Genomic DNA, 23035 nt, shown 5'->3' with positions numbered 1-23035 from the left:
GATCAGTTTTCTGCTTTGTGCCTGCATGACAGCTTTCTATTTGCCACACTATAGCCTCTCTTAGATGGTCAATTAGCACTGAACTGAGGAGAGTTTTTTTAAACTCTAGGGCCACCTTACACCCAAATGGATTGACACTGACCAAACTAATCTTGCTTCAGAAATTTATAATCATCAGGCTTTCATCTGCCATATGAGCTGAGATTCACTCAAAACTGGACTTCATTTGAAGTCAGTTTTGATGTAAACATAAATTTTGCCTTTGGGTAGATAGGCTGGAAATCTCCACGACTTTATTTGCAGGTATAAAGGAGCATTCCTGCTTTGCCATGAATTAAAATACTTTTACCCTACTTTGGTGGCTTCTCAGTGGCTACATTTGGTTAAATGGCATTTGGCAGTTGTGAGTGCTGCCCTCCGGGATGGATGAAAATGTCATCAATGGTCCATGTACATCATGGAATCCCAATTTATTAACATGAATCAAGCTAAAGTCCAGAGATAGTCCCACCTTTTGACTCAATACGTCATAGTAAGATGGTGAAAAAGTCATTATTCTTCTTAATATTGTAAACAATGAATTAAGAAAAACAGTTATGTTGCCTTGCTCTTGTACTTCCTTGTTACAAAGTTCAAAACAATTTGAGATGTGAAGGTATGAAGAAGAAACCTGGGAACTATGCTCCATATCAATATAATTCTTGATTAGATTGGCCTACAAATTCCTTCAGCATAGTAGTCTAGGGCTCAAGAGTCTATAAGAAGGAACTCTATCTCTGTACTGCAGATAGGAAAGGCTTTTGAGGAAAATGTTTCTTCAAATGGTGCCATGTCAAGCTACCTATGTGGTCCACATGGCATCCTCCAATGATATCATGCATAGAACAGTTTGTAGCAGTATCAGCCTTCAGGAAATCAATATAAGGTTATGCTGGGCTGTTTGAATCAGCGCTACACAAAATAATCAATCCACCTCTGTTTCTCAGATGATTCATTCAGCAACTTGGTAGAACCTTATGTCTTTAGGATCACCTTTTTCAAATCTGACGAAGGAAAACCGAGCTTATCGCACTGGACAGTTGGTGTCACACTTCATTAACCTATTTTTAATAAACAGCTCCTGGTAATGATTTAAGATCTATCATGCTACTGAAAACTACTAAGTGGGTTTTGATGCAATTAAATTGATGGCGTACAGCTTGGGAACACAGGATGTTGTGAAACTGGAAGGAAGATTTTTGTCTATCTGGCTGATTGAGCATTACACATAATCGCTTAAATTCAGAGAATGTGAGGACTGCAGATGCTGGAGATCAGAATCAAAGAGCATAGGATGGAGGGCATATGCTGGAAACAAAAATTCTCCAGCTCCTTGGATGCTGCCTGACTAGCTGTGCTTTTCCAACACCACACTCTTCAATCTCTTAAACTCAACCACTATCAATAGCAGCACTATTGTTATCACTACCAGCACCATACTCATTATCACTTCTAGGACTGTAATACTAGCCTGAATTTATAGAGTACTTCAATATAGAAATAAAGCACAAGATGCTCTAGAGCTGAAAAAATGAACACTGAGCTAAAGAGGAAGCACTAAATGGGTGGCCAAAAACCTGGCTAAAGAAGTGAGGTTCAAAGAGCATCTTAAAGAAGAAGCAGATGCAATGTAAAGGGAGTTTAGTAAAGGAACAAAGCTTTGGTTTTTGAGTGCATAGTCAGAAAAGGTTATGTGAGGAAGGCAGTTGAGACCAGAAACAAAGGAATAAAACTTAATGAGTGGTTTATTGGAACAATTTTGCCTCCAACAGGGTGAAGTGATAATGTTTATGTTATCTCCCATAACATTAGAATCTGGGCATGAATGCAATATATTTATTGTAATGATTTGTGATACGTAAATAGTACATTGCTCAGTTACTTTAGTGACTGGGCTAATTTTCAGCTGTTGCATTACAACAGAGAAGTATGCTCCTTAAAGTATGATGCTTCAAAGGTTCTAAGTTAGGATGGAGTATGAGATCTTTGGACCTTCAGGTTACACAATACAATGCACTGATGATACATGAACATAACTATTAAATGTATTCTGAAATACATAAATTCTGACTGTGAGACCAAATACAACATCCCTCTTTGATATAGGTAAAAACTTATCCCAAACAAATATTGATGTGGTCATATGATTGTACATGCTGTCAACTCAATAGTCGTACAAATAGCTAAAACAGAGTTTATCGGATTAATATTTCAAGCTTTAACTTATTGCTTGTAAGTTTGACAAATTGCCCTGATCTAGTAAACATGTACACGTGTGGAGAAATACCCATTGTTCTCTGTTGCATTTGTTTGATAATGTTCTCTTGGTGCTAGTTGTTATCACTGCACAATCATCACTGGATTTTCCTTCCACACACTTCATGCATGATTGGTGTGTCATGCATTGGTGTGAGCTAGTTTTCAAACCTTCAAAAAAGGAATTACCATAATCGTAAATGTCTTGGTGTGATTTACACTGGATGCCTATGTTTGTTGTACTGTTAAATAATCAAAGAATGCAAAATTTAAAGAAGTAATCCATCATAGAGATGCAATCTTCCCCAGATACTGTGAAAAGGTCTGTTGCTAATTTCCTCAAAAGAGTGGATTGAAAATCATGTGGATAGAGAGGCTCCATTGTGCCTCCACTACTGAGGCAAATATTTCACATGGTGCACATTAATTCAGGAGACAGTACAAACCCTGATTCATCCCTGGCCAAAACACAAATCCATATGCTAGTGTCTCCTGTGTTCATTACCCATGGATTAACTTAGTATTTCTTTTCCATGTTCAGAATTGTTTGCTCTTGAAAATGACCAAACAGTGATCTCCCAAGTTTGTCTCTGTCTGGCTAAAATTACATTTTTAGGTAATTTGCTGAAACTGTCAGGACAGAACTGGAGACTACTCTTTTACAACTGTTCCATTGCTTATTTTCAACAGTTGCCAATTGTTCTCAATGACTCAGTTAAGTTTTACAGATCAACCTTGAAAATGTCTCAATTTCACAGTGAAGAGCATTGATGTGCACATTAAGAATGATATCTTGGTATTATTTTATTTTGTTAATTTGATCAAACATAATCAGCTGGTACCTTACTTATATCTCACTTTGAAGTCATATTCTTGTCGATTGTTGATGGACTTAATTATACCACATGTGGCCTGTTCTGCTATATTGATTATTAAAAATCACATAACACCATTATACTCCAACAGGTTTATATGGAAGTACTAGCTTTCGAAACACTGCTCTTTCATCAGGTAGCTGTGCAGCAGGATCAAAAGACAAGATTACAGCATCACGCATGCAACTGATACAGTATATTGAACAGACCTAGATTGCTGTTAAGTCTCTCATCTTTTAGAATGGGTTGCAGGTTTCGGATCATTAATATGTAAATCCCAGAACTTCTTTCAATCACATTGTGATTTGACACAGATCTTTTGCTATAAATTCTGTGTCTTATGATCCTGCTCCACAGCTACCTGATGTAGGAGCAGTGCTCCTAAAGATAGTATTTCCAAATAAACCTGTTGCACTATAACCTGGTGTTCTGTGATTTTTAACTTTGCCCACCCCAGTTCAATACCAGCACATCCATATTATGTTGATTGTGGTTTAAATCTCAATGAATTGTGACATAATGTGCATACTGATAGTCCAGCCACAGCTGTATAATTGCTTTTTGCCAGGTAGAAAAGATTGGAAAGCCAAGATAAGCTTGGTACTGCATTGTGATTCCACCCATGCAAAGAATTGGCAATCCATTGTATATTGTGAAACAGTCCCTCATAGACTGTACCATGGAGTGACATTTGCTGAAATATACCTTCAATGATGTAATGTGATAATATATAATCAATAGCTCCTGAGTTGATTTGAGTATCTAATATGTGTTGAGAGTGTGGTGCTGGAAAAGCACAGTCAATCAGGCAGCATCTGAGGAGCTGGAGAATTGATGTTTTGAGCATAAGCTCTTCACCAGCTCTTTCTCCCTGTCTAATATATGTTGCCCTATCTTTCAGAGTGTATGACATTAATGACTGTGAAAGCTCTATCACCTTACATGACATGGTCTGTGAAAGTGACCATACGGAAAGTTTGGTCACCTTCTGAAATTTGCCTTCGCTTGGTTGGACATTGAACCTCATTGATGCACTTGCTTTCTTAACACTTGCTTTGCTGGTAATTTTGTGGTGTTGTACCATTTTGTTGGTCTCTTGTATTTTGTTCTACAGTTCTGTTTGCCCTTTGGAACCGGATTTCCTGCACATTCATACCCAGTGCCCAGTGCTTCAGAAAAGCTGGACAGCAAATTGTATCTGGCACAAATTTTGTTGGTGCACTCTTCTGAATATAACAATAGCATTGGCTGTACCTAGAGTGTATAATTGTTGTTAAACTGCCACTATGATTTCATATTTGTTGTCCACTTCAACCCCAGGGCATCAATGTGGACTTCAACAGTTTCCTCATTTCCCCTTCCCCCACCTCACCCTAGTTCTAAACTTCCAGCTCAGCACTGTCCCCATGACTTGTCCTATTTGCCTATCTTTTCCACCTATCCACTCCCCCCTCCCCCTGACCTATCACCTTCATTCCCTCCCCCACTCACCTATTGTACTCTATGCTACTTTCTCCCCACCCCCACCCTCCTCTCATTTATCTCTCCACCCTTCAGGCACTGTGCCTGTATTCCTGATGAAGGGCTTTTGCCGGAAACGTCGATTTTACTGCTCCTCGGATGCTGCCTGAACTGCTGTGCTTTTCCAGCACCACTCTAATCTAAACTCTGGTTTCCAGCATCTGCAGTCATTGTTTTTACCCTGCTGGACCATTGGGCTACTCTCTCATTAAAGAGAGATGATTGGCAGTCATTTAATCTGAGAGTCACCACACTTCAGCTAAGGGAAAGGTTGAGAATGAGAGTCCTTCTTGATAAAATAAGATAGTGCAAGAATTAAACCCACATTGTTGGTATCAAGACTAACTGACAAGCTAATTGAACCCCATCAAAGGCCGATAAGGTATTGGAAGTGTTTTTTTGTGATGGAGAAGTTACAGAGTTCTCAAATCCACTCCGACCTTCTCAATCATTCTTTCTAATAAACTATCACACTGCCTTTTTAACTTACTGACAAAATCCACATCTACTGTCTCGTACAAAATTGTATTTAAGTTATGGGTGCTTTATAGTAACTACCAAGGTTATAATTTAATTAAGCAGCTCAAATGATGTCCTAAACCATGACACCCTGATAGATGCTGTTATTTCCATTGCACAGAACTGTGATAAATGGCAATTTAAAATGTTAATAAGGTTACATTAACAGAAGATTGCTACCCTGTCATTGCACTGGAGACTACAGCAACCTGAATACTAAAATAATTCATCAGAAGCAATGAAAGGGGAGTTATTAGGGAGCACTATTATTGGACTATTGATATATCACCATGGCAAAATATAACTATTAGGAAATGATTAATTTGGCTTGATAAATGGACTGAGTGGTAGAGCAAGGGAAACAGTTACCTTCTCTTATTCTGAGAGTCTTAAGTAAAAATGTTAAGCAATGATTTAAATTATCCTTCAATAATTGACTGTTGTCTGAGTTACAATCCATATCATCTAAGGGTGTGGGTTCTTTTGGGGCTTACGTAGACTTCTGTGTACAAGGATAACCATGTCTTGGCCCAAAAATGATGTCGTTTATTGCAACTTTTACAGATTATAAGAACAGGTTCTATTTTCTTTTCCTCGACGAGAGAGGAGAGCAGCGGTGGGGCAGCAGGGACAGCACGGTGACTCAGTGGTTAGCACTGCTGCCTCACAGCGCCAGGGACCTTGGTTTGATTCCAGCCTAGGGTGACTGTCTGTGTAGAGTTTGTACATTCTCCCCGTGTCTGTGTGGGTTTCCTCTGGGTACTCCAGTTTCCTCCAATAATCAAAAGATGTGCAGGTTAGGTGAATAGCCAAGCTAAATTGCCCATAGTGTTGGGTGCATCAGTCAGGGATAAATATAAGATAATAGGGGAGGGGAATGGGTCTGGTGGGTTACTCTTCAAAGGGTCATTGTGGACTTTTTGGGCCTGTCACAAAGCTGGCCCTTTTTTTCTAAAAGCTTTTCCTCTGCTCAAGGATACTGTGTCCTTGGCTTTTCTCAGAGGGGTTGTATACCACACCTGGTTCTGATTAGACTGGTATGGTATAGATATTAAAGGATATTAAGAGGCCTTTTCGTTTATATGTAAACAGATGAGACTTCAGGCCAAAGTGGTCATGTTTTAGAAGTGACCTGTATAATGAAAGGAGAGCGGTCAGCTCTCTAGTTGAGCAGTTCAGTCCAGAACTAGTTAGGAGTTCATCTGTGTGGAACTTCTCTCTCTTTTTCTACCCTTCTAACTTCATTCTGCATGCATCTGTTCCATTTTTAAACTTTATTTTAAGGGGGTTTGCTTACCGGGACTGTTGTGTATATTTGGAACAGCATAATTAAGTCTAGTTTGGATAGACTGAGTTCTATAGGGGGTCTTTATTTTGATCTTTGTGTTTCATTGTGTAATTTTGTGAATAAATTTCTGTCTGTTTTAAAACCTAGTAGTCAACCTAGCTAACTTACTCCGGGCAATTCTCACTATACACTTACAGAAACAAATTGCAAAGTTATGGTCTGGGTTACCTGCTCAAAATGGTTTGTGCTCTCTGACCTAGTCCATAACAGACCAAAGGTTTCTACACTGTAGGGATTTTATTCTACAAGCCCAACTCCCTAACTCACCAACACACACACACACACACACTCGCACATACTCTCTCTCTCATACACACACATTCACACACACTCGCACACACTCTCTCTCTCACACACACACATTCACACACACTCTCTCTCACACACACACACACACAATCTGACATGCACACACATACTCTCTCCCACACATACACACTCACACAAACACAAACACATTCTCTCACATGCACTCTCTCTCACATGCAGACACACACTCTCACATACATACTCATACACGCGCACACTCTCTCTCTCTCACACACACACACTCACACACACACACATTCTCACATAAACACACACACACACACACTGCATGGTTCTTCCTATTCTTAATCATTTCAGATCTTTCCTAATACATGTAGAACATTTGACTTTATGCAAAGTTAAGGTTGCCACATTCACAGAGGATCATAGGACTGCTGTCTCATCAGAGAAAGTGATGAACAGTGGTAGTTTGACCTAAGGGACTTAAACATTAATCTTAGCTCAATCTGCCTGTAGATCTGTGATAAAGTAAATTGGCATTTTGCTTGAAATTATTGATCAGTTTGGACTTTCCCATTCACCCTTGGCAGTTGATGCAATCAATTTATTCAGTTCCTAACAGTGTTCCCTAAAGATTCCTTCTCACTTAATGTGATATCCATTATGGTTTTTGTGGACTCTTCTTTCGAAGATATTCCATTTGAACTTGACCCTACCTGACCCTACTTATCATCTAGTACCTGACTTGGTTTTACCATAACGAATTGTTCACTGCAATCTGTTGCAGTGTTAATTGTTGCAATTTGACTCAATTTAGTTGCAAGTGCTTCAATTATCTCAAGTGGAATACACTGTTCAGTTGTTGCGTCCTTGGTTGCCTTTCTTCTTGAAGTTTGTTGACAGTTGGAATCTGAAATCTCTTGAGTTTTGGCAGCAGCTGAAAATAGACACAACTTTCCATCCATTCTGCATTTGGGCTTTGGTTCCAATTTGAGTTTTACCAGTTGTACAAAAGCTTCTGTACAAAAGTTGTACAAAAGTTCCTTGCTCAATCCCTTTCACATTTACATGATATTGAGATCAATACGCATATTTCAGTTCAAGTTAAGACACTCTTGTTGGGAAGTACATATCATATTTCTTAATTTAATTATTTTTCTAATCATCCTGCTCAGGAATGTTCTTACACACCTCTGGAGCTGGTACATCTTGAACTTATGCCTTACAAGTCCAAGGGTAGGGACATTATTATATGCCACAAGAGTTGCTTATATTGGTCTCTCCTATGTTGGAGAGTTGCTAATAGCGTACCTTTAATGTTAAGTGTAATGCATTGTGAACTTGTAGATGAATTTCTGTCAGTTGTAAGCTTAGTTCCATCAACTTTTGTTTGCTGTCTGATAATATTGTAACATTAAATCCTCTTTCTAGCTTTAAATTCAAAATTATAGGATTGAGCAAAAATCTCCATCATCTAAAATACTGGACATAACCCTGGACTTTTCCAATATCTAAACTACTGGACAAAACCCCTGGCTGAGGCTGCAGCAAATACACAGAACCAGAATGCTTTCTGTCTGGCACCATTGTTCAGCCTGGAATTCCAATTTATGCCTCCACTTTCAGATGAACAAACAGTCAAACCTAACAGATAGTTTCAGTAGACCTCATGCTACCCAGCATAGACAGTATGGGGCCTACAGAAATACTGAACATTCAACTTCAATCAAAATCTATTCACAGAGATATAAGAAAAATAAGTACTTACCCATTCAATCCACTATGCACCTTAGCTCATCAATGGACTCAACCCAAACTGAAAAATCTATGCAGTCCGAAGGCTTCATCCAGGCTCCAGTCCAGTTGCATATTGAAGTCATACATGATTTATAATAATAGAGGCTTTCTTGCACATCCTTTCTATTTCCTGATTTCTCTTCTGTCCCACTTCCTGACTACTGATTGGGAAGCCGGTATGTAAGTCCCACCAGGGTTTTTTCTATACCTTTCAGTTCCTCAAATTTCCCAACACAGATTCTATGCATTCTGACTCAATATCACTTTGTGCTATCAATTTAGTTTCATTTCTTACTAACAAGATATCCCCCACCATCCTTCTGCCTGTATTTTCAATAGGATGCATATCTTTGAACATTTAGTTCCCAGCCCTGATCCTCTTACAGCCGTATCTCTGCAATGCCCATAACATCATACCCGCCGCTTTCAATCTGTGCTACCAGCTCATTTGCCTTGTTTCATATACTGTGTGCAGCTAAGTACAATCTCTTGGTCCTGTATTGACTGCCCACTCTATTTCTTGATGGTAGTCATGACTTGGAGATGCCGGTGTTGGACTGGGGTGTACAAAGTTAAAAATCACACAATATCAGGTTATAGTCCAACAGGTTTATTTGGAAGCACTAGCTTTCAGAGTGCTGCTCCTTCATCAGGTGGTTGTCAACCTGATGAAGGAGCAGCGTTCTGAAAGCTAGTGCTTCCAAATAAACCAGTCAGATTATAACCTGGTATTGTACGATTTTTAATTTTGTACACTTTTTTTCTTATAACTGTCCCCTTACCTGCTATGCCTGATGTTTCTTTCCATATTCTCTGTCCTAGCAACTGTTCTGGAGACTTTAAGACCTCTGCTGAGAACTCTTCACCTTTAAAGACCCTGTGATCTTGATTGTCCTCAATTTGCACTATCAATTCATCTACCTTATTATGAACTCTTAGTGTATTAAGACACAAAGCCTTTAAGTTTGATCTATTATTGAGTTTCCCTACACTTTTATGGTTTCTTGGTACGACATGACATTCACACAATATATCCCTTCTTTTTAGTTGTCTGATCACAATCAAACCCAGCATTAATCTGCAATCTTACCTTCCCTTTTACATGTCATTTAATAATTATCCATGTAGCTCACATGCACCTCCCCCACCACACACACACACACACATACACAAACACACATACACACAATTTAGCTTAAAGTTTAAAGCCCTGTCTTCAGCCCTAGTTCTAAGGTTTATCAGGTCTCCCACAAGATCTCACTTAACTCCACTTCCCCACAACTCCCCGTGCTTCTCTTGATCTAATCACATTGGGTGATGTTTATCACTCTCGGTCATGCAGTCACCTTTCCGAACCCATAAATAATGATGACAACCTGAGGCTTTATTGGCTGGACACAACTAAAAGAAACTAAACCGAAGAAAATTCTATTCTTGTCTGAGCAGTGAAAATCAGTTAGATGACTTATAGTTGCCTGGAGTCTTCAGAGTCTGCCATTTTTTCCCTGTTGGTGTGAACTGGCATCAAGAGAGCCCATAACATCCTTTAAATATGAAGATCAGGGTTTAGCGACTTGTCAAGCCCTGAAAATAATTTTAACTTCAGGCTAGGAGGTGTGGTGGGGGATGCCTTTCCAGAGAGGTGGGTATTGTAGGGGACACAGTGCTTTATTTCCCCAACCAACTCCATTTTGATTTCACTTCTTCCTGCTCTCCCTATCCTCCCCCCTTCACTTTTGATGGTTCCCATTGTCATTAATGGGCTTTGCATTGAATTGGCTATATGGGTGTTTTGCAGGTGGTGTTTTGAGAGGAAAACTTTAACACAATAAATAAAAAGAGTCACAGTGATTTTGGTGGTGGGAAAGTCACTCAGTTGAGTGTGATAACACTTTTGGGTATTAAAAAGAAGAGGCGTTGTGTTGAATCATTAAATTAGCCTGCTCAATTATGCAAGAAACAATTTCTGTAATTTTCATAGTTATACAAAAATAATGGTATGACTCATTGATTTATATAACCATACAGAACAGAAAGAGGTCATTCAGCTCTTCTTGCCAAAACCATCCTTCTTTGAAAGACCCATCCAATTATCCCCTCCCCTTTCCTCATAGTCCTGCAGCTCTTTCCTCTTCAATCATTTACCCAGTTCCCTTTCAAAAGTTGCTATTGAACCTGCTTCCAGACTAACTGCCACTTACCTTTTCCAACTACTGGGCCATCTGTTTTACTGTGTACCTTGTGTGTGGTTCTTGGGTATCTCCTTATTCTCAAAAGCTCGGCGGTGTGTTGTAGTGGAATCAAACTAGATAAACATCCTGAAAGGTAAAGAACTGCCCTAGAAATACTATTTCCTTGAAACAATTGTACAGTTGGTCCCATTCCCCTGCTCTTTCCCCTTAAGACGGAAAATGTTTCCATTTCGAGTGTTTGTTTTCCAGGCATAACTCAACTTTGAGTTAATTGATAGCGCAGATGCAATAGATTGGGGAATGGAGTTCAATACTTAACGTACTGCATAGTTTCCATAAGTAAACAAAGTTGATACATCTGTTGACTTCTGAATAGAAAGTACACAATTTCTGGTAATGCAGCTGTCTCAGTCCCTCGGGAAATGCAGTCGTGAAGTGGACAAGCATCTAGGGTCAAATATCTGTTTTGAAGAGGGTCGAGAAAAGTCAGCAGAAATGGTCAAAAACAAAATGTGATGTTATATATGATTGATTGAATAGAGGCGGCTTGCAAGAGAGGAAGGGAGTCATGATTGGACGGCCTTTGACTTGTTTCAGACTTCTCTGATGATTGGATAGGCAGGTTGGGCTGGTCAAAGGATCTCATTGGCTGATGTATTGCTGTGATGTGAAAAGATTGGTGGCTGATATCAGCAAGGGAGAGCATCCATGCAGTGATTCCCTTTTGTACCCTTCAGGAGACAGCGCCAGGGCCTAACTGTGCCATTGCTCACAACAGGAAACCAGAAAGCCAGATATAATATTAAATAGCTCCATTTTCCTTTTCCTTTTACCTTGATATGATCAATTGAATTGTGCAAGGATGAATACACATTGTTAAGGAGCCTGCTGCTTCAGTTTTCTTTGTGATTATGGACAGATATATACAGATAAAAGAAAGAACTTGCATTTATGCAGGACCTTTCAAAACCTTATGACATATCAAAGCACTTTGGAGCCAGCAAAATAGATTTGAAGTATAGTCACAGTTGTAATGTAGTGGAATGTTTAGAGAAGCATAGCGAGGTTCCACAGTGTGACAATAACCAGTTAATCTGTCTTAGTGATGTCAGTGGAAGGATAAGCATTCTTTATGAGAATTGCTCTTCTTCAAAATAGTGGCATGGGATCTTTAACAGGTACCCTTAAGGCAGGCAAAATTTCAGTCTTATGTCTCATCTGAAAGACAGATACCTTCAAGAGGCCAGCCTTCCTACAATACTGTACTGGAATATGAGCCCAGATATAAGGCCTTCTTGCAAATATAAAGGAATAAAAATAAAAAGGTCGTAGATTAAATATATTTTTTCTTTGATATTCCCTTAAGGAAGTGCCAGCCACTTCAATAAATGGATTCTCATCAAATATGTATGATTAGTTGGAAATACTACAAAGCTATTACAAGCTTCTTTGTAACTTCATTCAGGATGACTAAATGTAATGCTACTTCCTCACCAGTGAGAGTTGAAATCTCAGCTGGTCCATCCTAGCCAAGTTCATGAAATTTTGTGTGAACATCTTTCTGCTTTTATAGCATACAATTGCACCAGACAGTCTGGAACTAATTTTCTGGAAATCATTTCCACCCTCCTCTTTCTCCCCTTTCTTCATTTCAATCTCTGTTGCCGGTTGACAAGAAACACAGATCGCTGCCTTCATCTAAAGAAAAACAACATAGTAAGAGTTGACTGTGTCTCGATAATGCTTAGTATGTCAGGTCATGCAGTTTGTGTGCAGGATATGTGTCCTTAGCATCTGGCTGCCATTGTTTCTTTTTTCTTCCCACATGGAATTTTTCTTGATGTTTGCAAAGCGAGGGAAAACTTTTGCTCTTTCCCCATCTTTGACTTGGTATGAAGAGAGCTAGTTTGGTTCAAAACTGCATTTGCGTAGCAGGAGTTTATTTCAATACAATTTTTGCATCTTACCTAAAGCCAATTTTGACAGGCAACACCATTTTTCTGTTGCGATTTGTACTAACTTTTATTCTGTTTGGTGATTAGTTTGTTGCAGGGGAGTAATCACTTGTGGACTCCAGCAAGGATTGTGAGGGAATTGAAGAAACAAGCAAAATAAGCTAATTGCTAGGGATTGAAATTTTTATTTATTGCCATTTGTCAAGTGCATATGATTGTGTCCAATGAACAGCTAAAATTAGGTTGATTGAGTTAAAGGCACACAGTTTCACTCAACAACAAGTACACCACTTACACACAATCTGAAGTTAAGAGACACTGATGCAAAACATTTTAACATTATTCTATCTTGCTGAGATGAGACCTGTCAGCTCCTGATTTTCACAATGCTCTATGATTCCATTAAAATATTAATCAAAATGATCGCCATAGTAAGTATGACTAAGTTTGTGAGATTTCAAAAGAGGTTTATGCACAATTAAAATTCAGTGGCTTTGATATTTTTAAAATTTAAATTCTAACTCTGATGAGATAACTTTGTATGCGTTCCTAACATGAAATTAAGTTGCCAAGTGCTTGCATCAGGAAAACGTGAAAGATTCCCCTTCCCCCACCTCCTGAATGACCATACCGTGACTCTTCTTTTACAACAGGTGGAAAATGATAGGATGCAGAGTTGCTAGAATCTTCTGGCATGGACTCAGACTGGGTAATGTCCCCGGCATATAGCAGAAAGTTGAAATATAACAGATTCCTCATCAAGAACATCCACTTATGTCAATTAATTAATTAATCGCCACAAAATTTGCAGACATGTCTTCAGTTATGTGCCTCCTAGCCTCTGGAATACTCTTTCCAAATATCTCCCTTTCTTAAAACAGTATGTACCTTAAAACTGTTTGAATTAGATCAGGTCATCTCCCCTATTATTGACTTATGTGGCCTGATATCAGACTTTGTTTGACAACTCTCCTGTGAAACATATTGGAACATTTTGCCGTGTTGACGCCGCTACCTAAATGCAAGTTACGGTTGTGACAATTGCAATGTAATAAACTCGCTAGGCACTGTTGGACAATTCAATCACACATGCTCTGTTGTCATTGGATTGTCTATCACCAGACTGTGCAAGTTACAGTAAATTTCATTAGAGCAAAAGACACAACCAAGTAATAGAGGTGGGTTATGTTTTCAAATAAGTTGAGTATTCAAGATCTAAATAGGCTCTAAATGTAATAACATATTTTTTGACTTTTGCTGATTTTGTTTGATGTCCACTGTATGATAAATCTAGCATCAGAGGTGAGACATCAAATCTGGTCAAAGAAATTGAATAATTACTGAGTGACCTGGAAGGGGCTGGGGGCTGATCTGGGGCCACTAGTCATGAGATTTCATCCATTAATTGTGATGGCTGCACTTGAAAGTTCACGGCATTAAGGGCCTCAAAAATTCTTTCCCTAATATGCCAATTAAGTAATGAAAATAGTTTGCATATAATTCTGAAATGTGAGAAATTATTCGCAAATTGGGATGTCACGGTCAAAACAATGCTGAACTTTGATTCCCCTGCCCTTTGAATTGCTCTCCTCAACTAGGTTTGAAAAGGGAGGTGAGAGTAAGTGGGTCAGTGGAGGTGAAAGAGTAAGAAAGCAACAGAGAAATATCAATTCTGACTGCTCTTATACATTTTTGCATGAAGGCCGCGGCAGGGATTAGCCTCAGTATTCCTGGCTGATGAGCAACCCCTCCCCCCACCTTACCTCAGTTCCAACCTTCCAGCTCAGCACAGTCCCCATGACCTGTCCGACCGGCCAATCTCCTTTCCCACCTATCCGCTCCACCCTCCTCTCTGACCTATCACCTCCATTCCCACCCCATTCACCTATTGTACTCTTTGCTACCTTCCCCCACCTTCCCTTCTGATCTATCACCTCCATCCACACCCCCATTCATCTATTGTACACTTTGCTACCTTCCCCCACCTTCCCCTCTGACCTATCACCTCCATCCCCACCCCCCATTCACCTATTGTACTCTTTGCTACCTTCTCTTCAACCCGACCCTCCTCCCCCATTTATCTCTCCACCCTGGAGGCTCCCTGCCTCTATCCCTGATAAAGGAATTTTCCTGCTCCTTGAATGCTGCCTGACCTGCTGTGCTTTTCCAGCACCACTCTAATCTAAAATCTGGTTTCTAGCATCTGCAGTCCTCACTTTTGCCTGGCTGATGAACAATTCATGTCTTTAAAGGTGGAGTTATAGAGTCATAAGAGATGTACAGCACAGAAGCAGATCCTTCAGTCCATCTCATCCATGCTCAGCCTATCGAAGCTTGGGATTATGGTCAGCATGGACTGGTTGGATCGAAGGGTCTGTTTCAGTGCTGTATGACTCTACAATAATGTGTCCTCCTCCATACTGAAAATCTGGCCCGAAGTGACCAAAAATTTTCTGCAGGGAAATTGTCATAATTCATCTGATGTGTATTTAATGTTGAATTATTTTGGTTACTGACATTGAAAACAGCCAACGTTTTATCGGAATAGTATAGGACAATGACTCTTAGTTGAAATTTACATAATTGGGAGAAATACAGATCTGAAACATCTCAAATGATCCTTTTATTACAGATTGAATGTCAATATTGATTCCTTACTCATACTGAAAAATTTGAGAAGGGTGGTCTGGCTGTCGGATGGTACATTTCATGGAAGCAAGTATCTATTTGTTCAATCATTAGATCTTATACTACCACAGAGTGTTTGTTGGGTTATTGTCAATCTCCCTATGTAACACTGGCATAAAAGCATGAAATGAAAACAAAAATGTTGAAATGCCCAACAGGTTAGGATGTACCTGTGGAGAGAGATGTCTGTGAACTTTCATCAGAAAAAAAGAGACGTTAGAATTGTAATAGCTTTTAAGGACTGGAAAGGAAGAGATGAGAAAACTAACAAAAAAAAAGGTCGATGATAAGGTGGGAGACAGGAGAAATTAAATAACACAAAAGGGCTGGTGATAAAAGGCAAAAGATAGTGGTAATGCATCATGTAAAGGAACAAAAGATGTGTTTAGAGAAGGTGTGCATAGCAGGAATATTAGCCAGCATTACCCAGAAGTAAGGAAAGAGGAAAAGCAACATAGAAAATCAAGGCCATATTTTATCAGATGCTCAATTGGTCTTGTAGTATCCATTGGCAGCAATGACCAACCCAATATTGTAAGAAAGAGCAGCACTCCAACTAGCCCTAACACAGTAGATCTTAGAAGTATCAGTGATATTTTGAGGCCTACACAACATGGTGGTACCCACTTCCTCTACCTGCAGCCTCCAAAGTTGCCATCCCTCTTGGAAGCTTTGCAAACTGCCAGGCCTCTGCGTGGATGGTGGTCCCACAGCAGCATTCTATTCATAAAATAATGTCTTGATTCCTGATGCCTGCTCACATGAACTCAGTCCTGATGATGTGATTACTTACCTTCTGAAATAAATCTGGGCAATGCGATTCAAATTTCTGATTTTTTTTCCATTCTCAGACCTTAAATTTCTTTCATTCCACTCCCTATGGAACTAAAATTGGTGGTAAAGTGGACAATGAAAAGGCTACCTCAGAATACAATGAGACCTTGATCAGATAGGCCAATGAACTGAAGAGTGGCAGATGGAGTTTAATCTAGATAAATGTGAGGTGCTGCAGTTTGGAAAGGAAAGTCACGGCATTGGATTTTATAAGGTCAGCCCTCAGCCTCCGATGCTCCGGGAAAAATAGCCCCTGTTCAACCTTTCCCTACAGCTCAAAACCTCTAACCCTGGCAACACCCTTTTAGATATTTTCTGAACCCTTTCCTATAGCAAGAAAGTATATTCCAAAAGTGGTCTAACCAATGTCCTGCACAGTCGCAACTTGACCTCTCAACTCCTATACTCAATGCACTGACCAAGAAAGGCAAGCATACTAAATGCCTTCTTCACTATCCCACCTATCTGTGACTCCATTTGCAAGAAACTATGAACCTGCACTCCAAGGTCCCTTTGTTCGGCATCACTCCTCAGGACCTTAAGTGTATAAAACCTGTGCCCACACTATGCCCTTCACCTCCGTTCAAGGCCCCAAAGGATCCTTCCACATCCAACAGAAATTTACCTGTACCTCTACCAATGCCAACTACTGTATCCATTGCACCCGATGTGGTCTCCTCTGCAGCAGGGAGACAGGATGCCTTCTTGTGGATCATTGCAGAGAACATTTGTGGAACACCCACACCCACCAACCCCACCACCCCATGGCTGAACATTTCAACTCCCCCTCCCACTCTGTCAATGACTTGCAGGTGCTGGGCCTCCTCCACCGCCAAGCCGATGCCTGGAAAAGGTACTCTGCCTTGGGACTCTGTAACCACAAGGGATAAATGTGGATTTCAACAGTTTCCTTATTTCCCCTTCCCCGACACTATCCCAGTCCCAAGCCTCCAACTCGGCACTGCCCTCCTGACCTGTCCATCAACTTTTCCACCTATTCACTCCAATCCCCTCTCTGACCTATCACCTTTTCCTCACCTTCATCTATACAGCATTCTCAGCTACATTTCCCCAACCCCATCCCCCTCCCATTTATCTCTCAGTGTCCCCAGCCCTCAAGCCTCATTCCTGATGAAGGGCTTATACCTGAAATTTAATTCTCCTGCTCCTCGGATGCTGCCTGACCTGCTGTGCTTTTTCAGCATCACACTCTCGACTCTGATCTCCAGCATCTGCAGTCCTCACGTTCTCCTAGTATATAAGTCCTGCCCTGATTTGTCCTTCCAAACTGCAGCACCTCACATTTATAAAGATTAAACTCCAATTACCACTCTTCAGCTCATCAGTCCATCTGATCAAGGTCCCATTGTACTCTGAGGTAACCTTCTTCATTGTCCACTCCAACACCAACTTAGGAAGTGGAATGAAAGAAATTTAGGGTCTGAGAATGGCAAAAGACAGAAATTTCAGTCGTACAACACAGATTTATTTCAGCAGGTAAGTAATCACATCATCAGAACTGAGCCCAAGCGAGCGGGCATCAGGAATCGAGACATTATTTTATGGACCATTAGAATGCTGCTGTGGGACCACCATCCATGCAGAGGCCTAACAGTTTGCAAAGCTTTCAAGAGAGTTGGCAACTTCGGAGGCTGCAGGTAGAGGAGACCTCAAAGTATCACCAATACTTTTAAAATCTACTGTTTTAAGGCCAGGTGGAGTGCTGCTCTTTCTTACAATATGGGATTGGTCATTGCTGCTAGTGGATACGACAAGGCCAATAGAGTATCTGATAAAAAGTAGCCTTTTTTTTACGCTGCCTTTTCTCTTTCTTTACTTTTGGGTAGAGCTGGCTAATCATTGTCCTCTAACCACATCTTTATTTCCATTACATGATTCTTTACCACTATCTTTTGCCTTTTATCATCAACCCTCTAATGTTATTTAATTTCTCCTGTCTCTCGCCTTATCATAGACCTTTCCTTTTATCAGTTTTCCCACCTCTTCCTTTCCAGTCCTTAAAATCTATTACATTTCTAATGTCTTCCTTTTCTGATGCAAGTTCACAGACATCTCTCTCCACAGATACATCCTAACCTGTTAAGCATTTAAACATTTTTGTTTTCATTTCATGCTTTTATGCCAGTGTTACATAGGGAGATTGACAATAACCCAACAAAAACTCTGTGGCAGTATAAGATCTAACGATTAAACAAATAGATACTTGCTTCCATGAAATGTATCATCTGACAGCCAGACCACCCTTCTCAAATTTTTCAGTATGAGTAAGGAATCAATATTGGCATTCAATCTGTATTAAAAGATTCATTTGAGATGTTTCATGTCTGTACTTCCCCCAGTTATGTAAATTTCAACTAAGAGTCATCTTCCGATACTATTCCAATAAATATGTTGGTTATTTTCAACGTCAATAACCAAAATAATTCAACATTAAAAACACATCAGAGTGAATTATGACAATTACTCTGTAGAAAATACTTAGAGATTTTGGGCCAGGTTTTCACAATGGAGGAGGATGATCAACGTAGTGTCATAGAATCGTAGATTCATGCAGCACCTGAACAGACCCTTCAGTCCAAGAAGTCCATGTCGACCATAATCCCAAAGTAAACCAGTCCCACTTACTTGGCCCATATGTCTTATTTATGTGCTTATCTAAATATTTTTTAAATGCTGTAATTGTACACAAAACCACCCTTTCCTCTGGAAATACATTCCACACACGAACCATTGTCTGTGTAAAAATGTTACCCCTCAAGTCATTTTTAAATCTTTCTCCTCTCACCTTAAAATATGCCTCCTAGTTTTGAAGTCCCCCACCCTAAGGAAAAGACACCTGCCATTCACCTTTTCTATACCCTTTGTGATTTTTTTTAAAGCTCTATAAGGTCACCTCTCAATCTCCTACTCACCAGTGATGCAAGTCCCAGCCTGGCCAGCCTCTCCCTACAACTCAAACCCTCCATTCCCGGCAATATCCTGGTAAATCTCTTCTGGACCCTCTCTGGCTTAAAAATATCATTCCAATAAAAGGGTGACCAGAACTGCACACAATACTTAAGAAGAGGCTTCACCGATGTCCTGAACAACCTCAACATGACTTCCTAACTCCTGCACTCAAGGGACTGAGCAATGAAGGCAAGTATGCTAAACGCCTTCTTAACCACCCTGCCCATCTGTGACGCAAATCTGTTTCTCTCTTTCTGTTCAACAAAACATGGTACATTTCCTGACTCAGGAGACTCCTTTTCTTTAAAAGGGCCCCCATTGTCTTCATACAAACATTTCGAGGCAGGAACGAGGAATTGAAATAGAATTCCTTCCCCCCAGAGGCAGCCATTAAAGCAGGCAGTGCCTCAGTTGCTTAGAAGGCTCTTCTTAGTACCTCAGAGATTTGACTGGATTGGATAAAAGCCTATTAGGCCTCCACCCTTTCCCCCTCACTTCCCCCACCCCATTCCTTCCATGGTCCCTCAATCGCTACTCAACCAACATTCATTGTGTGTGAATCTCATGAGCCAGGTAGAAATCATAAAGAAAACTAACAGAGTTTGAACTAGGCATGTGTTACTAAAGAAAATTATTATTCAACAGCCGCCTTCAAGTAATTTAAATCCCATGCAGTCAATCTATTATAAACAACAAACGCATCCACTTACAGCATCAAAACTGTCACTCATGCCCTCACCTCCCAAGAACATAAAATATGTAGAAACTAAACAATACTTCTATCCAAGGACATGAGGGGCAACATTTTTCTGTTTGTCTTTAAAATGAGATATTGTATTTTTCCTCCAAATTTGCCCAGAGAGAGACAGGTATTCTCCTTCCAGAGTGCTAAGGGAATCACAGAATGTGGAGGAAGAAAAGAAAGTGGAGTTGAGGTGGAAAGTGAGCAGTGTTTATTGATTGGTGGAGTGAGTACGCTCGAGGGGCTATAAGGTTGAATCCTGCTCCGATTTCTTATCTTCTTTTCACTGACTGAATTGCTCATGATAAAAAAACAGGCTGCAATGTTGAAATTCATTCAAATGAAATTCTGTTATCTTCATGCATACTGCAGTAAGGCAGCAGGCCCAAATGATCTAAATATTTTATAACCCAGCAAATCAAGCACTCACAGAGGGACAGATAACTAGAGATGCTGGCACCGACAGCCTTTTAGGCCTCACTTTTCTACATCTCATGCAGAAATTCCACTAATCTCACTGAGGGAGAAGACACAAGTACATTTTTGAGTCTTTTTAGGTACAATTTGTGCTTTTCTTCAGCTTTCAGGTGGGGAGTCATGTTTTACTGAAGGCATTTGATTTACTGTGGCTTCAATTTGTGAAATGTGCAGCTAAGTACATAATTAAATACATTACTAGTATACTTTCTTTATAACTAAACAGAGCAGAGGTTGCCCCTCTCGGACTGTTTATGCTTTATTTATTCACAAATCCAGGATGGATCTTTCTGCACTGAATAGATTCTTTCTGTGTCTTTGGTGATAGAATCAGAGCTTTTGCAACGGCTTAGTAAGTGAAATCCCTGCACTTAGTTGTTATGTGATATCAACTAAGGTATCGATGTTAGCTCTGCAATTCGTATAAGCACTTTCTTTCAGAGAACAACCATGTAAGTCTGAATTTGGCTGAAAATTCCAAGTGTGTAGGTGTGAAGTGATATTAGGACTGGGCTCAGTGGACATATGCTGGAGTCTCTCTTCGTTGTTTTGATAGTTGCATGAATTTTAATTGTCACATTGGACCTGTGTTTATTTTCCAATGCGTTAACACCAAGAAAATTCTCGTTGATAACAAACCTGAACAAGTGGAACAATATGTTGCCAACTTTTCTGACCTCTTTGTGGACTGGATGCCCATAAAGTTCCTTATATATTTCAGACATTCATTGATGACCCAGCTAAGAATTGGATTAGAGTTAAAGTGATGCTCAAAGATTTTGGACTGCTCAGATCTATTGTAGATCGTATATTGTGTGATTTTTAACTTTGTCCACCCCAGTCCAACACTGGCACTTCCACGTCAAATTTATGTCAGATCACCTTTTTTCCAAACCTAAAGGAGTTAGAATAGAAAGCTCAACAGGTACTTTATCAGTGTAATTCAGTGTTTTGTTTTCTATTGCTGGCTAGGTAACACTTCTTTGCCTTGGAAATGAGAAGTATAGCAGTCTACGTCCCACTCTAGTATCTTGAGTGTAGTATCTCATCTAACAACTCTGTGAATGCCATGGGAATGCTGTGTTTTCTCAAATGGATGTAAAAATACCTCATGCTAATTTGAAGAAGTGCATGGAGGTTCCTCCTCTGATGTTTTGGTAAAACAACATTGTCAGGTGATTATCTCATTCCTCTTCATGGTACCTTGCTTTGGGAAAATTGATAGCTATTCATCCTGTAACAGTGAACTTTTTTACACATATTTGGTTTACAAGGGTGAAGGATTCACCACGAGTCAGTCTTAACAAGAAAATTATCTTTTTTTTTTAGATTACTTACTGTGTGGAAACAGGCCCTTCGGCCCAACAAGTCCACACCAACCCGCCAAAGCGCACCCACCAGACCCGTTCCCCTACATTTACTCCTGCTCGTAACACAATGGGCAATTTAGCATGGCCAATTCACCTAACCTGAATATTTTTGGACTGTGGGAGGAAACCCACACAGACACAGGGAGAATAGGCAAACTCCACAGCCTTAGGCGGGCCTCTGGCGCTGTGAGGCAGCTGTGCTAACCACTGTGCCACCGTGCCTTAACAAAATAACTTTTATTAAATGATAACAATTAGGTTCAAATTACTTGAACTTCTTAGAAATTGTTATAAAGACACCATTGGGAGATAAAGATAACACTGTGCTCTTTATATTCTGGAGCTGTTCTCATTTCCCCAATTCAAAACTCTATGACTTCATCAGATTGGGTGGGGAATAATGCAGTCTTCAATGCTTTCAGAGCGATTACTTTACGCAATACCGTTTTGAAAAGAGCTATTTAAATGTTAAATATACTTTTATTTTTTAGGCTTGATCCTTGATCTTGAAACTAACTGCTCGTAGGATGGCGTGCCCTGCTTTGTTACAATAACTGGGATTGTGTTGTGACCTTATTTCACATGCATTGGATGGTACTTCATTTTACTTTTGACCCAATGGTTGGGAAGCTTATTTATTTGAGTGGGAAGGAATTTCTGAAGATATCATCTCTTGATTCCCCTCCCCAGTCTCAATTAAATCCACTGCAGGAAGTCTCAAATACAGTCTTCCAATCCAGAATTCAATGGAACCCTTTAGTGATCATTTAACACACACTTATAGGGCACATCCAACTATTGCTGTATTAAATCAGTATTAGGCAAGAGTCATATCATGTAGGAAGACTGCTGCGTAATGATGGTGGGGTTGGGAGCAGGAAGGTTCTAGTCTCCTCATGTCCTTTCTATTCCTACAATAATGTTGTTGCCTTAGCCTTCTGCAATAGCTTCAGCAGCCATCATGCCCATTGGTGCTGCCAGTATTAGAGAGCTATCAGCCTGTGCTTGATATCAGTGTTGAAATTGAGGAAGATCACTAAGCCAACCAGGTAAATGCCTGGCAGGAAATTGGTCAACAGGAAAGCAGGACAGGAAGTAAGCAGAATGGCTGTGCTGGGGTTCCATTGTGGACTGAATTAAATTTTGACCATTGAGTGGAATCAAGCAAGACCCATAAAGGAC

The sequence above is a fragment of the Chiloscyllium plagiosum genome, unplaced genomic scaffold (assembly GCF_037043375.1).
Source record: "Chiloscyllium plagiosum isolate Xiang-an unplaced genomic scaffold, Cpla_swu_hap1 HiC_scaffold_8, whole genome shotgun sequence".
Classification (NCBI taxonomy): domain Eukaryota; kingdom Metazoa; phylum Chordata; class Chondrichthyes; order Orectolobiformes; family Hemiscylliidae; genus Chiloscyllium; species Chiloscyllium plagiosum.
The sequence above is the reverse complement of the archived record's forward strand: the minus strand, read 5'-3'. Positions refer to the sequence as shown.